We start from the raw sequence: 14535 nt of genomic DNA on the forward strand, positions 1-14535 counted from the left end.
AATATTCTAATCATATCTTTTATTTATTCTTTATTTATGAAAGTTAGTGGCAAAAAAAAATAGAATTTTGTTTTATCCTAATCATTTGACATCGCTACATATTTTTTAAATTTTTTAGTCTTTGGTAACAAAAAATATTGAAGTTATTTTGTAACAAAATTTTTATAATATATAGTTTTATTAAACAAACTAGATTATTTTTTAAAAACTTATTTTCTTATGATAAACAAACAAATGCATCCATATTTGTTGGTCTATATGAGTCAAATATGCACCAAACAAAGAAACACTAGACATTAACACTACAACGGTCCCCATTTTTGTTATTTTTAACTAGCAAAAAGACAAACACTCATGTTTTTGTCTTTCCACTCTTTTTATTGCGCTGACGTTTGAAACTGATTAGCGGTGTTTTTTTTTATGAAATTTTGATTTGGATTAAAACTAAAAATATAAATGTTTGTTGCTTTCAAGTTATAACATACCAAACTAATCATTATTATTTATTTCAATGACGCCAACAATATAACAAAATAATTCCCTAAAAAAAAACAATATAACAAAATAATATAATCTAATTTTTTTTTGAAGGAGTAATCTTATTTTTTTAATGACACCAACAACGATCTTTATTATAGAAAAAAGTTATTTAAGAATATAATTGGTATTGATACTATATATAAATATATCTATACCATACTAGCGGAAAGACAGGCACTATCGTGCTCGTATGTCCGCTCTTTCTACTGCGCCAACGCATGTGATTATTTTATTATGTTTGTTTGTATAATTTTGATTAAAAATTTTAAATTTTTAAATATTAATGGAAATTATTGATATATTGATTTATAAACAAAATATCGTCAATGCATATAACATAATTATTTTTGAATTATAATCACTTATAAACCAGCAAAGTCAAATAAAATCCATAAAATTAATCGACTTTAATTAGTTGTAACATGAAAGAAAAAGAAAAAAAATTACAGCCTTCAAAAAAAAATTACAGGTTAATTCTAAAGTCTGATGCAGAGGGCTGAGAGAGGTTGAGAAAAACTAAACAATGCAGGAACGAACTATGAACAGTGAGAACCCTACTTATTAATATTTAATATACTGCTAACAAATCTTTTTCTAAAATATTTTGTGTTCAAATCTTTTTTTAGAGGATTTAAAGTCCAATCTTTAACAAATCCTTGTAGAATTATTGGTAGTGATCCTATCAAGCTCTCTCCCACCAAAGGTTGAGCCAAAGTTGTTAGATTCTATGAAGAATGATCATTGGAAAAAGTTCATTGTATTCATCTTTCCTTGACCTTCCTCTGACTCTTACTCAGGGGCGGATCTATAGGCTATGTGGGGCTAAAGCCCCACATGCCACTTCCCTGTTTATATATATATATATATATATATATATATATATATATATATATATTATAAAAAAGGGTCATAGCTATTTTGGTCATTGAATGTGTAATAAATAGTCATGATAGTCCCTCAAGTGACAATAAGTAAGTATGCGTACAATCAGATACAATTTAAAATTTTGATACATTGAGGGACTATTTTAGCCCCACATGTATCAAATGTCTAGATCCGCCCCTGCTCTCACTTTTAAATTTCATATATTCATTGAAACACCCCTACTAGAAAATTACCTAGGATATCTAGCATGAGTGTTATACTTGGTATCGGGTACATTAAAATTACAATAAATAAATAAAAAATTTCTGAGCAAATCATAGAATTCATCACCTGTTAACTCAGAAATGGTACCACTGACGTATACTTTATATTATCCAGCTACTTCTTCAACAAGAACCATCATGTCGTATAATAACTCGTATATCTGAAATAAATAAAAAGGAATTGGGGTGAGACGAGATGTCTCAGTGAGTTCCACCTATCCTAGGTTGTAGGCAATCTCGGGGAACCTAGGATCGCCATCTGTTTCTAATCTTAACCCATTTCGGGTTTATAGGATTTCATTAAGCATAACTCAGCGATTAGGGGATAACTAGAATCGCTGTCTAAAATACTACTTTGATTATATAATAAACATAATCATACTCGTAACTTTAAACATAAACATAGTCACCATATTCATATCAATAAACACAATCATATATCCAATATATCGTATTCTGATATAACTTATACTTTGACATACTTATCTGAGTATGTCTCTGATCCTTTACCGATAACAACTAGTTTCGGCTAACTAAGTCGAAGTTCCATAACTAAAATTTCTCCAACTTTTGGTATAATGTCTATGAAATATTTCTCTAATCATTCTAACATAACTTTCATGTTAACATGTGTATGCTATGTTAGTATTCATGTTGGAGGGTCCTTAGAATTTTTCCTTGGTTCTATAATTGAAAATTTTATTTTCTCTTCTCTTTCAAATATTATTCGAATAATTCTTGACTTAATTTCATATCATTGATTATATATTTCATTCGTTACTATGACCCGTACGTCATAGGCTACATTATCTCTCGTTGTAGCAAACGGATTACTATGACCCGTACGTCATAGGCTACATTATCTCTCGTTGTAGCAAACGGATTACTATGACCCGTACGTCATAGGCTACATTATCTCTCGTGGTAGCAAACGGATTACTATGACCCGTACGTCATAGGCTACATTATCTCTCGTTGTAGCAAACGGATTTTTCATATTTTCTTTCTTTCTTTTTCTATGAGCATGTTACTCATTTCAATTTTTCTTATCATTTCCATTTTCTGTGACTTTCCATAATCCAATGTGAACATATTACTCATAGATTGCATTTCAAATTTTCTTTCAAATCATTTCTATAATTTTTATACATCACTTGTCTTAATAGAATTTTCCTCCAACATTTATACTAACATCAACATACTTATTAACTTCAAAGATATTTAAAACATACATTAATAAGGATAACTAATTCCGGAATAGTCATTCTACTAACTCATATTTATTCTACTTCAATTGTACCACTCATATGGCATAATAATCATGCTATAATTATGTCAACTTATTCTAATAATTTATAATCACACATTAACAATTCTAATGATATAATTTACTACCCAAAGGTGGGTTTACTAACTAAAGGAACTCACCATGACAAATTCTGAATTCTCTCAATAACTTTTGCCGAAATTCAAAGCTCCTACCATTGCTTTCCCGTCAACCCTTTTCTCTTGCTCGTAAACCTTAGTTTATAACCTCCGCTTCAGTCCTTATCCTTTCATTCTAGCCGGCGAAACGAATATTGTAACATGAACATTCCAATCCACATTAGTGCAGATTTTCGATTCAACAACTGAAACTTGTAATTCAGTTTTCTCCATCATAACATAACTTAATTAAACCATTCCAAATTCTACTTAATGTTAAATTTTGTCTACTTTCAAATGGTCCAAGTCCCAATCCAGAATGATGTGTGTACAAAAAGATATGACAGAAACATTCCAACACAACAGTGCAGATTTTCACTTCGGCAACTCAGACTTCTACCTTAATTTTCTCAGTCATAGCATAACGAAATTAAGTTTTTCCAGAGCCTATTTCATATTAAATTGTGTCTATTTTCCAATGGTTTTATTCCCACTCAAAAACGATGCTTGTACATGCATTTACGTCAATTTTTCTGACAGCAGGTCTATACGAAATTAAATGGTTAAATTTCCCTTTTTTCTCAATTTTTAACATAATCCAACTACCATTAACTTTGATTTCCAATTCAGCCCAACAACAACAATATTATGAACACCTCAACATAGTGATCACTAATTTCCCAAATTCATAGTTAACAATTCCCATTTAAAGCATAACACTAAATTAATCACGTTAATCAACAATTTCAACTCCGTACAATCAATTTCAAACCTAAAGGAAGAAACTCACCTTGCTAATTAATTTGAATTCTTTCACAAGCTCCCAACCAATTCTCTAGCACCCAAGCTTCTGTTTTGGAATTTTTTTTTTCCCTTTTTCTACTTGATTTTAATCACCAAACCAAGCATAATCATCATCCCATTCAAGCATGCAAGTTCCATTTCAAGTCTGATTTTGCAGAACTTTCAGCGACCCAGGATGGAGGAAGGCTCGGTCGACAAGAGTAAGAATGGATAAAACAAAACTTGCTTAAGCTCATTAATACATCAAGGGTTCATTTTATGCATTTGTATGTTAGTTGAAGTTAAAATTTGATGAAGATTGAAGGGTTAGGGGGAAAGGCCGAAGCAAGAGGGAGGAGAGAAAAGGGAAAACGTTTTTTGTGGGAGAAATGGAATGGAAGAATGTAGAAAATTGTGGATTTTTTCCACTTAAAAAAAATCTTGACTGGTAAAATTACAGTTTTGCCCCTTGCTAAAAAAAATCTTATGGAGGGATATTACATTCTACCCCCCTTAAGAAAATTTCGTCCTCGAAATTTTAGGGATTTACTTGCTAATAAGCACAAATAATTTCTCTATCTTTTCAACTAAAATTTCATTCGAGTATCCTCATACGAAGTAACGTTCAATAATATTAAAGTACTCCGTCTTACCCATTACAATTTCTATCCCTTCCTGAATTAAATATCCATCTTGATAATTCACCAACCACCTTGTGGTGTTGAATACTTCTTTAACAAAATTCATTGTAAACTTGACATCCTGACTTTTCTTTTGCGCGTACTTCATTCCTCCCAGGTCCTATTCAGCTCTCAGACATTTGTTCTAACTGTCATATACTAGTCTGAGTTGATCAGGTCAGGTAGATATAACATTTAGAATAAACATCCGGAACCCAATGGTCCCACTGCCTTTTTTATTGAATTTTTAATGTCCCAAGGCACGATCTGAATCGACCTGCTCTGATACCAAATTGAAACACCCCTACTAGAAAATTACCTAGGATATCTAGCATGAGTGTTATACTTGGTATCGGGTACATTAAAATTACAATAAATAAATAAAAAATTTCTGAGCAAATCATAGAATTCATCACCTGTTAACTCAGAAATGGTACCACTGACGTATACTTTATATTATCCAGCTACTTCTTCAACAAGAACCATCATGTCGTATAATAACTCGTATATCTGAAATAAATAAAAAGGAATTGGGGTGAGACGAGATGTCTCAGTGAGTTCCACCTATCCTAGGTTGTAGGCAATCTCGGGGAACCTAGGATCGCCATCTGTTTCTAATCTTAACCCATTTCGGGTTTATAGGATTTCATTAAGCATAACTCAGCGATTAGGGGATAACTAGAATCGCTGTCTAAAATACTACTTTGATTATATAATAAACATAATCATACTCGTAACTTTAAACATAAACATAGTCACCATATTCATATCAATAAACACAATCATATATCCAATATATCGTATTCTGATATAACTTATACTTTGACATACTTATCTGAGTATGTCTCTGATCCTTTACCGATAACAACTAGTTTCGGCTAACTAAGTCGAAGTTCCATAACTAAAATTTCTCCAACTTTTGGTATAATGTCTATGAAATATTTCTCTAATCATTCTAACATAACTTTCATGTTAACATGTGTATGCTATGTTAGTATTCATGTTGGAGGGTCCTTAGAATTTTTCCTTGGTTCTATAATTGAAAATTTTATTTTCTCTTCTCTTTCAAATATTATTCGAATAATTCTTGACTTAATTTCATATCATTGATTATATATTTCATTCGTTACTATGACCCGTACGTCATAGGCTACATTATCTCTCGTTGTAGCAAACGGATTACTATGACCCGTACGTCATAGGCTACATTATCTCTCGTTGTAGCAAACGGAATACTATGACCCGTACGTCATAGGCTACATTATCTCTCGTGGTAGCAAACGGATTACTATGACCCGTACGTCATAGGCTACATTATCTCTCGTTGTAGCAAACGGATTTTTCATATTTTCTTTCTTTCTTTTTCTATGAGCATGTTACTCATTTCAATTTTTCTTATCATTTCCATTTTCTGTGACTTTCCATAATCCAATGTGAACATATTACTCATAGATTGCATTTCAAATTTTCTTTCAAATCATTTCTATAATTTTTATACATCACTTGTCTTAATAGAATTTTCCTCCAACATTTATACTAACATCAACATACTTATTAACTTCAAAGATATTTAAAACATACATTAATAAGGATAACTAATTCCGGAATAGTCATTCTACTAACTCATATTTATTCTACTTCAATTGTACCACTCATATGGCATAATAATCATGCTATAATTATGTCAACTTATTCTAATAATTTATAATCACACATTAACAATTCTAATGATATAATTTACTACCCAAAGGTGGGTTTACTAACTAAAGGAACTCACCATGACAAATTCTGAATTCTCTCAATAACTTTTGCCGAAATTCAAAGCTCCTACCATTGCTTTCCCGTCAACCCTTTTCTCTTGCTCGTAAACCTTAGTTTATAACCTCCGCTTCAGTCCTTATCCTTTCATTCTAGCCGGCGAAACGAATATTGTAACATGAACATTCCAATCCACATTAGTGCAGATTTTCGATTCAACAACTGAAACTTGTAATTCAGTTTTCTCCATCATAACATAACTTAATTAAACCATTCCAAATTCTACTTAATGTTAAATTTTGTCTACTTTCAAATGGTCCAAGTCCCAATCCAGAATGATGTGTGTACAAAAAGATATGACAGAAACATTCCAACACAACAGTGCAGATTTTCACTTCGGCAACTCAGACTTCTACCTTAATTTTCTCAGTCATAGCATAACGAAATTAAGTTTTTCCAGAGCCTATTTCATATTAAATTGTGTCTATTTTCCAATGGTTTTATTCCCACTCAAAAACGATGCTTGTACATGCATTTACGTCAATTTTTCTGACAGCAGGTCTATACGAAATTAAATGGTTAAATTTCCCTTTTTTCTCAATTTTTAACATAATCCAACTACCATTAACTTTGATTTCCAATTCAGCCCAACAACAACAATATTATGAACACCTCAACATAGTGATCACTAATTTCCCAAATTCATAGTTAACAATTCCCATTTAAAGCATAACACTAAATTAATCACGTTAATCAACAATTTCAACTCCGTACAATCAATTTCAAACCTAAAGGAAGAAACTCACCTTGCTAATTAATTTGAATTCTTTCACAAGCTCCCAACCAATTCTCTAGCACCCAAGCTTCTGTTTTGGAATTTTTTTTTTCCCTTTTTCTACTTGATTTTAATCACCAAACCAAGCATAATCATCATCCCATTCAAGCATGCAAGTTCCATTTCAAGTCTGATTTTGCAGAACTTTCAGCGACCCAGGATGGAGGAAGGCTCGGTCGACAAGAGTAAGAATGGATAAAACAAAACTTGCTTAAGCTCATTAATACATCAAGGGTTCATTTTATGCATTTGTATGTTAGTTGAAGTTAAAATTTGATGAAGATTGAAGGGTTAGGGGGAAAGGCCGAAGCAAGAGGGAGGAGAGAAAAGGGAAAACGTTTTTTGTGGGAGAAATGGAATGGAAGAATGTAGAAAATTGTGGATTTTTTCCACTTAAAAAAAATCTTGACTGGTAAAATTACAGTTTTGCCCCTTGCTAAAAAAAATCTTATGGAGGGATATTACATTCTACCCCCCTTAAGAAAATTTCGTCCTCGAAATTTTAGGGATTTACTTGCTAATAAGCACAAATAATTTCTCTATCTTTTCAACTAAAATTTCATTCGAGTATCCTCATACGAAGTAACGTTCAATAATATTAAAGTACTCCGTCTTACCCATTACAATTTCTATCCCTTCCTGAATTAAATATCCATCTTGATAATTCACCAACCACCTTGTGGTGTTGAATACTTCTTTAACAAAATTCATTGTAAACTTGACATCCTGACTTTTCTTTTGCGCGTACTTCATTCCTCCCAGGTCCTATTCAGCTCTCAGACATTTGTTCTAACTGTCATATACTAGTCTGAGTTGATCAGGTCAGGTAGATATAACATTTAGAATAAACATCCGGAACCCAATGGTCCCACTGCCTTTTTTATTGAATTTTTAATGTCCCAAGGCACGATCTGAATCGACCTGCTCTGATACCAAATTGAAACACCCCTACTAGAAAATTACCTAGGATATCTAGCATGAGTGTTATACTTGGTATCGGGTACATTAAAATTACAATAAATAAATAAAAAATTTCTGAGCAAATCATAGAATTCATCACCTGTTAACTCAGAAATGGTACCACTGACGTATACTTTATATTATCCAGCTACTTCTTCAACAAGAACCATCATGTCGTATAATAACTCGTATATCTGAAATAAATAAAAAGGAATTGGGGTGAGACGAGATGTCTCAGTGAGTTCCACCTATCCTAGGTTGTAGGCAATCTCGGGGAACCTAGGATCGCCATCTGTTTCTAATCTTAACCCATTTCGGGTTTATAGGATTTCATTAAGCATAACTCAGCGATTAGGGGATAACTAGAATCGCTGTCTAAAATACTACTTTGATTATATAATAAACATAATCATACTCGTAACTTTAAACATAAACATAGTCACCATATTCATATCAATAAACACAATCATATATCCAATATATCGTATTCTGATATAACTTATACTTTGACATACTTATCTGAGTATGTCTCTGATCCTTTACCGATAACAACTAGTTTCGGCTAACTAAGTCGAAGTTCCATAACTAAAATTTCTCCAACTTTTGGTATAATGTCTATGAAATATTTCTCTAATCATTCTAACATAACTTTCATGTTAACATGTGTATGCTATGTTAGTATTCATGTTGGAGGGTCCTTAGAATTTTTCCTTGGTTCTATAATTGAAAATTTTATTTTCTCTTCTCTTTCAAATATTATTCGAATAATTCTTGACTTAATTTCATATCATTGATTATATATTTCATTCGTTACTATGACCCGTACGTCATAGGCTACATTATCTCTCGTTGTAGCAAACGGATTACTATGACCCGTACGTCATAGGCTACATTATCTCTCGTTGTAGCAAACGGATTACTATGACCCGTACGTCATAGGCTACATTATCTCTCGTGGTAGCAAACGGATTACTATGACCCGTACGTCATAGGCTACATTATCTCTCGTTGTAGCAAACGGATTTTTCATATTTTCTTTCTTTCTTTTTCTATGAGCATGTTACTCATTTCAATTTTTCTTATCATTTCCATTTTCTGTGACTTTCCATAATCCAATGTGAACATATTACTCATAGATTGCATTTCAAATTTTCTTTCAAATCATTTCTATAATTTTTATACATCACTTGTCTTAATAGAATTTTCCTCCAACATTTATACTAACATCAACATACTTATTAACTTCAAAGATATTTAAAACATACATTAATAAGGATAACTAATTCCGGAATAGTCATTCTACTAACTCATATTTATTCTACTTCAATTGTACCACTCATATGGCATAATAATCATGCTATAATTATGTCAACTTATTCTAATAATTTATAATCACACATTAACAATTCTAATGATATAATTTACTACCCAAAGGTGGGTTTACTAACTAAAGGAACTCACCATGACAAATTCTGAATTCTCTCAATAACTTTTGCCGAAATTCAAAGCTCCTACCATTGCTTTCCCGTCAACCCTTTTCTCTTGCTCGTAAACCTTAGTTTATAACCTCCGCTTCAGTCCTTATCCTTTCATTCTAGCCGGCGAAACGAATATTGTAACATGAACATTCCAATCCACATTAGTGCAGATTTTCGATTCAACAACTGAAACTTGTAATTCAGTTTTCTCCATCATAACATAACTTAATTAAACCATTCCAAATTCTACTTAATGTTAAATTTTGTCTACTTTCAAATGGTCCAAGTCCCAATCCAGAATGATGTGTGTACAAAAAGATATGACAGAAACATTCCAACACAACAGTGCAGATTTTCACTTCGGCAACTCAGACTTCTACCTTAATTTTCTCAGTCATAGCATAACGAAATTAAGTTTTTCCAGAGCCTATTTCATATTAAATTGTGTCTATTTTCCAATGGTTTTATTCCCACTCAAAAACGATGCTTGTACATGCATTTACGTCAATTTTTCTGACAGCAGGTCTATACGAAATTAAATGGTTAAATTTCCCTTTTTTCTCAATTTTTAACATAATCCAACTACCATTAACTTTGATTTCCAATTCAGCCCAACAACAACAATATTATGAACACCTCAACATAGTGATCACTAATTTCCCAAATTCATAGTTAACAATTCCCATTTAAAGCATAACACTAAATTAATCACGTTAATCAACAATTTCAACTCCGTACAATCAATTTCAAACCTAAAGGAAGAAACTCACCTTGCTAATTAATTTGAATTCTTTCACAAGCTCCCAACCAATTCTCTAGCACCCAAGCTTCTGTTTTGGAATTTTTTTTTTCCCTTTTTCTACTTGATTTTAATCACCAAACCAAGCATAATCATCATCCCATTCAAGCATGCAAGTTCCATTTCAAGTCTGATTTTGCAGAACTTTCAGCGACCCAGGATGGAGGAAGGCTCGGTCGACAAGAGTAAGAATGGATAAAACAAAACTTGCTTAAGCTCATTAATACATCAAGGGTTCATTTTATGCATTTGTATGTTAGTTGAAGTTAAAATTTGATGAAGATTGAAGGGTTAGGGGGAAAGGCCGAAGCAAGAGGGAGGAGAGAAAAGGGAAAACGTTTTTTGTGGGAGAAATGGAATGGAAGAATGTAGAAAATTGTGGATTTTTTCCACTTAAAAAAAATCTTGACTGGTAAAATTACAGTTTTGCCCCTTGCTAAAAAAAATCTTATGGAGGGATATTACATTCTACCCCCCTTAAGAAAATTTCGTCCTCGAAATTTTAGGGATTTACTTGCTAATAAGCACAAATAATTTCTCTATCTTTTCAACTAAAATTTCATTCGAGTATCCTCATACGAAGTAACGTTCAATAATATTAAAGTACTCCGTCTTACCCATTACAATTTCTATCCCTTCCTGAATTAAATATCCATCTTGATAATTCACCAACCACCTTGTGGTGTTGAATACTTCTTTAACAAAATTCATTGTAAACTTGACATCCTGACTTTTCTTTTGCGCGTACTTCATTCCTCCCAGGTCCTATTCAGCTCTCAGACATTTGTTCTAACTGTCATATACTAGTCTGAGTTGATCAGGTCAGGTAGATATAACATTTAGAATAAACATCCGGAACCCAATGGTCCCACTGCCTTTTTTATTGAATTTTTAATGTCCCAAGGCACGATCTGAATCGACCTGCTCTGATACCAAATTGAAACACCCCTACTAGAAAATTACCTAGGATATCTAGCATGAGTGTTATACTTGGTATCGGGTACATTAAAATTACAATAAATAAATAAAAAATTTCTGAGCAAATCATAGAATTCATCACCTGTTAACTCAGAAATGGTACCACTGACGTATACTTTATATTATCCAGCTACTTCTTCAACAAGAACCATCATGTCGTATAATAACTCGTATATCTGAAATAAATAAAAAGGAATTGGGGTGAGACGAGATGTCTCAGTGAGTTCCACCTATCCTAGGTTGTAGGCAATCTCGGGGAACCTAGGATCGCCATCTGTTTCTAATCTTAACCCATTTCGGGTTTATAGGATTTCATTAAGCATAACTCAGCGATTAGGGGATAACTAGAATCGCTGTCTAAAATACTACTTTGATTATATAATAAACATAATCATACTCGTAACTTTAAACATAAACATAGTCACCATATTCATATCAATAAACACAATCATATATCCAATATATCGTATTCTGATATAACTTATACTTTGACATACTTATCTGAGTATGTCTCTGATCCTTTACCGATAACAACTAGTTTCGGCTAACTAAGTCGAAGTTCCATAACTAAAATTTCTCCAACTTTTGGTATAATGTCTATGAAATATTTCTCTAATCATTCTAACATAACTTTCATGTTAACATGTGTATGCTATGTTAGTATTCATGTTGGAGGGTCCTTAGAATTTTTCCTTGGTTCTATAATTGAAAATTTTATTTTCTCTTCTCTTTCAAATATTATTCGAATAATTCTTGACTTAATTTCATATCATTGATTATATATTTCATTCGTTACTATGACCCGTACGTCATAGGCTACATTATCTCTCGTTGTAGCAAACGGATTACTATGACCCGTACGTCATAGGCTACATTATCTCTCGTGGTAGCAAACGGATTACTATGACCCGTACGTCATAGGCTACATTATCTCTCGTTGTAGCAAACGGATTTTTCATATTTTCTTTCTTTCTTTTTCTATGAGCATGTTACTCATTTCAATTTTTCTTATCATTTCCATTTTCTGTGACTTTCCATAATCCAATGTGAACATATTACTCATAGATTGCATTTCAAATTTTCTTTCAAATCATTTCTATAATTTTTATACATCACTTGTCTTAATAGAATTTTCCTCCAACATTTATACTAACATCAACATACTTATTAACTTCAAAGATATTTAAAACATACATTAATAAGGATAACTAATTCCGGAATAGTCATTCTACTAACTCATATTTATTCTACTTCAATTGTACCACTCATATGGCATAATAATCATGCTATAATTATGTCAACTTATTCTAATAATTTATAATCACACATTAACAATTCTAATGATATAATTTACTACCCAAAGGTGGGTTTACTAACTAAAGGAACTCACCATGACAAATTCTGAATTCTCTCAATAACTTTTGCCGAAATTCAAAGCTCCTACCATTGCTTTCCCGTCAACCCTTTTCTCTTGCTCGTAAACCTTAGTTTATAACCTCCGCTTCAGTCCTTATCCTTTCATTCTAGCCGGCGAAACGAATATTGTAACATGAACATTCCAATCCACATTAGTGCAGATTTTCGATTCAACAACTGAAACTTGTAATTCAGTTTTCTCCATCATAACATAACTTAATTAAACCATTCCAAATTCTACTTAATGTTAAATTTTGTCTACTTTCAAATGGTCCAAGTCCCAATCCAGAATGATGTGTGTACAAAAAGATATGACAGAAACATTCCAACACAACAGTGCAGATTTTCACTTCGGCAACTCAGACTTCTACCTTAATTTTCTCAGTCATAGCATAACGAAATTAAGTTTTTCCAGAGCCTATTTCATATTAAATTGTGTCTATTTTCCAATGGTTTTATTCCCACTCAAAAACAATGCTTGTACATGCATTTACGTCAATTTTTCTGACAGCAGGTCTATACGAAATTAAATGGTTAAATTTCCCTTTTTTCTCAATTTTTAACATAATCCAACTACCATTAACTTTGATTTCCAATTCAGCCCAACAACAACAATATTATGAACACCTCAACATAGTGATCACTAATTTCCCAAATTCATAGTTAACAATTCCCATTTAAAGCATAACACTAAATTAATCACGTTAATCAACAATTTCAACTCCGTACAATCAATTTCAAACCTAAAGGAAGAAACTCACCTTGCTAATTAATTTGAATTCTTTCACAAGCTCCCAACCAATTCTCTAGCACCCAAGCTTCTGTTTTGGAATTTTTTTTTTCCCTTTTTCTACTTGATTTTAATCACCAAACCAAGCATAATCATCATCCCATTCAAGCATGCAAGTTCCATTTCAAGTCTGATTTTGCAGAACTTTCAGCGACCCAGGATGGAGGAAGGCTCGGTCGACAAGAGTAAGAATGGATAAAACAAAACTTGCTTAAGCTCATTAATACATCAAGGGTTCATTTTATGCATTTGTATGTTAGTTGAAGTTAAAATTTGATGAAGATTGAAGGGTTAGGGGGAAAGGCCGAAGCAAGAGGGAGGAGAGAAAAGGGAAAACGTTTTTTGTGGGAGAAATGGAATGGAAGAATGTAGAAAATTGTGGATTTTTTCCACTTAAAAAAAATCTTGACTGGTAAAATTACAGTTTTGCCCCTTGCTAAAAAAAATCTTATGGAGGGATATTACATTCTACCCCCCTTAAGAAAATTTCGTCCTCGAAATTTTAGGGATTTACTTGCTAATAAGCACAAATAATTTCTCTATCTTTTCAACTAAAATTTCATTCGAGTATCCTCATACGAAGTAACGTTCAATAATATTAAAGTACTCCGTCTTACCCATTACAATTTCTATCCCTTCCTGAATTAAATATCCATCTTGATAATTCACCAACCACCTTGTGGTGTTGAATACTTCTTTAACAAAATTCATTGTAAACTTGACATCCTGACTTTTCTTTTGCGCGTACTTCATTCCTCCCAGGTCCTATTCAGCTCTCAGACATTTGTTCTAACTGTCATATACTAGTCTGAGTTGATCAGGTCAGGTAGATATAACATTTAGAATAAACATCCGGAACCCAATGGTCCCACTGCCTTTTTTATTGAATTTTTAATGTCCCAAGGCACGATCTGAATCGACCTGCTCTGATACCAAATTGAAACA

The 14535-nt window shown here is 32.4% G+C and overlaps 1 protein-coding gene and 2 long non-coding RNA genes across 5 annotated transcripts in view; all 3 read right to left on the reverse strand.

Moving 5' to 3' along the window:
* The window catches only part of LOC146898597 (disease resistance protein RGA2-like), a 40843-nt gene that overhangs the window by 3396 nt on the left and 22912 nt on the right, over positions 1-14535 (reverse strand). The gene's annotated exons all lie outside the window — the stretch shown is intronic.
* LOC146898598 (uncharacterized) lies at positions 1714-6494 on the reverse strand. The gene is made up of 5 exons (XR_015021146.1): positions 6354-6494; positions 4993-5086; positions 3904-4725; positions 3117-3249; positions 1714-1849 (listed from the first exon to the last, which is right to left on the reverse strand). It is a non-coding gene; the product is annotated as an uncharacterized LOC146898598 (long non-coding RNA).
* Positions 7836-14501, reverse strand: LOC146898599 (uncharacterized). Its single transcript, XR_015021145.1, has 7 exons — positions 13562-14501; positions 12775-12907; positions 11467-11560; positions 10378-11199; positions 9591-9723; positions 8230-8323; positions 7836-7962 (listed from the first exon to the last, which is right to left on the reverse strand). It is a non-coding gene; the product is annotated as an uncharacterized LOC146898599 (long non-coding RNA).

This window comes from Medicago sativa, chromosome 8 (genome assembly GCF_051527215.1).
Source record: "Medicago sativa cultivar Bolivia chromosome 8, Bolivia_mono, whole genome shotgun sequence".
Lineage (NCBI taxonomy): Eukaryota > Viridiplantae > Streptophyta > Magnoliopsida > Fabales > Fabaceae > Medicago > Medicago sativa.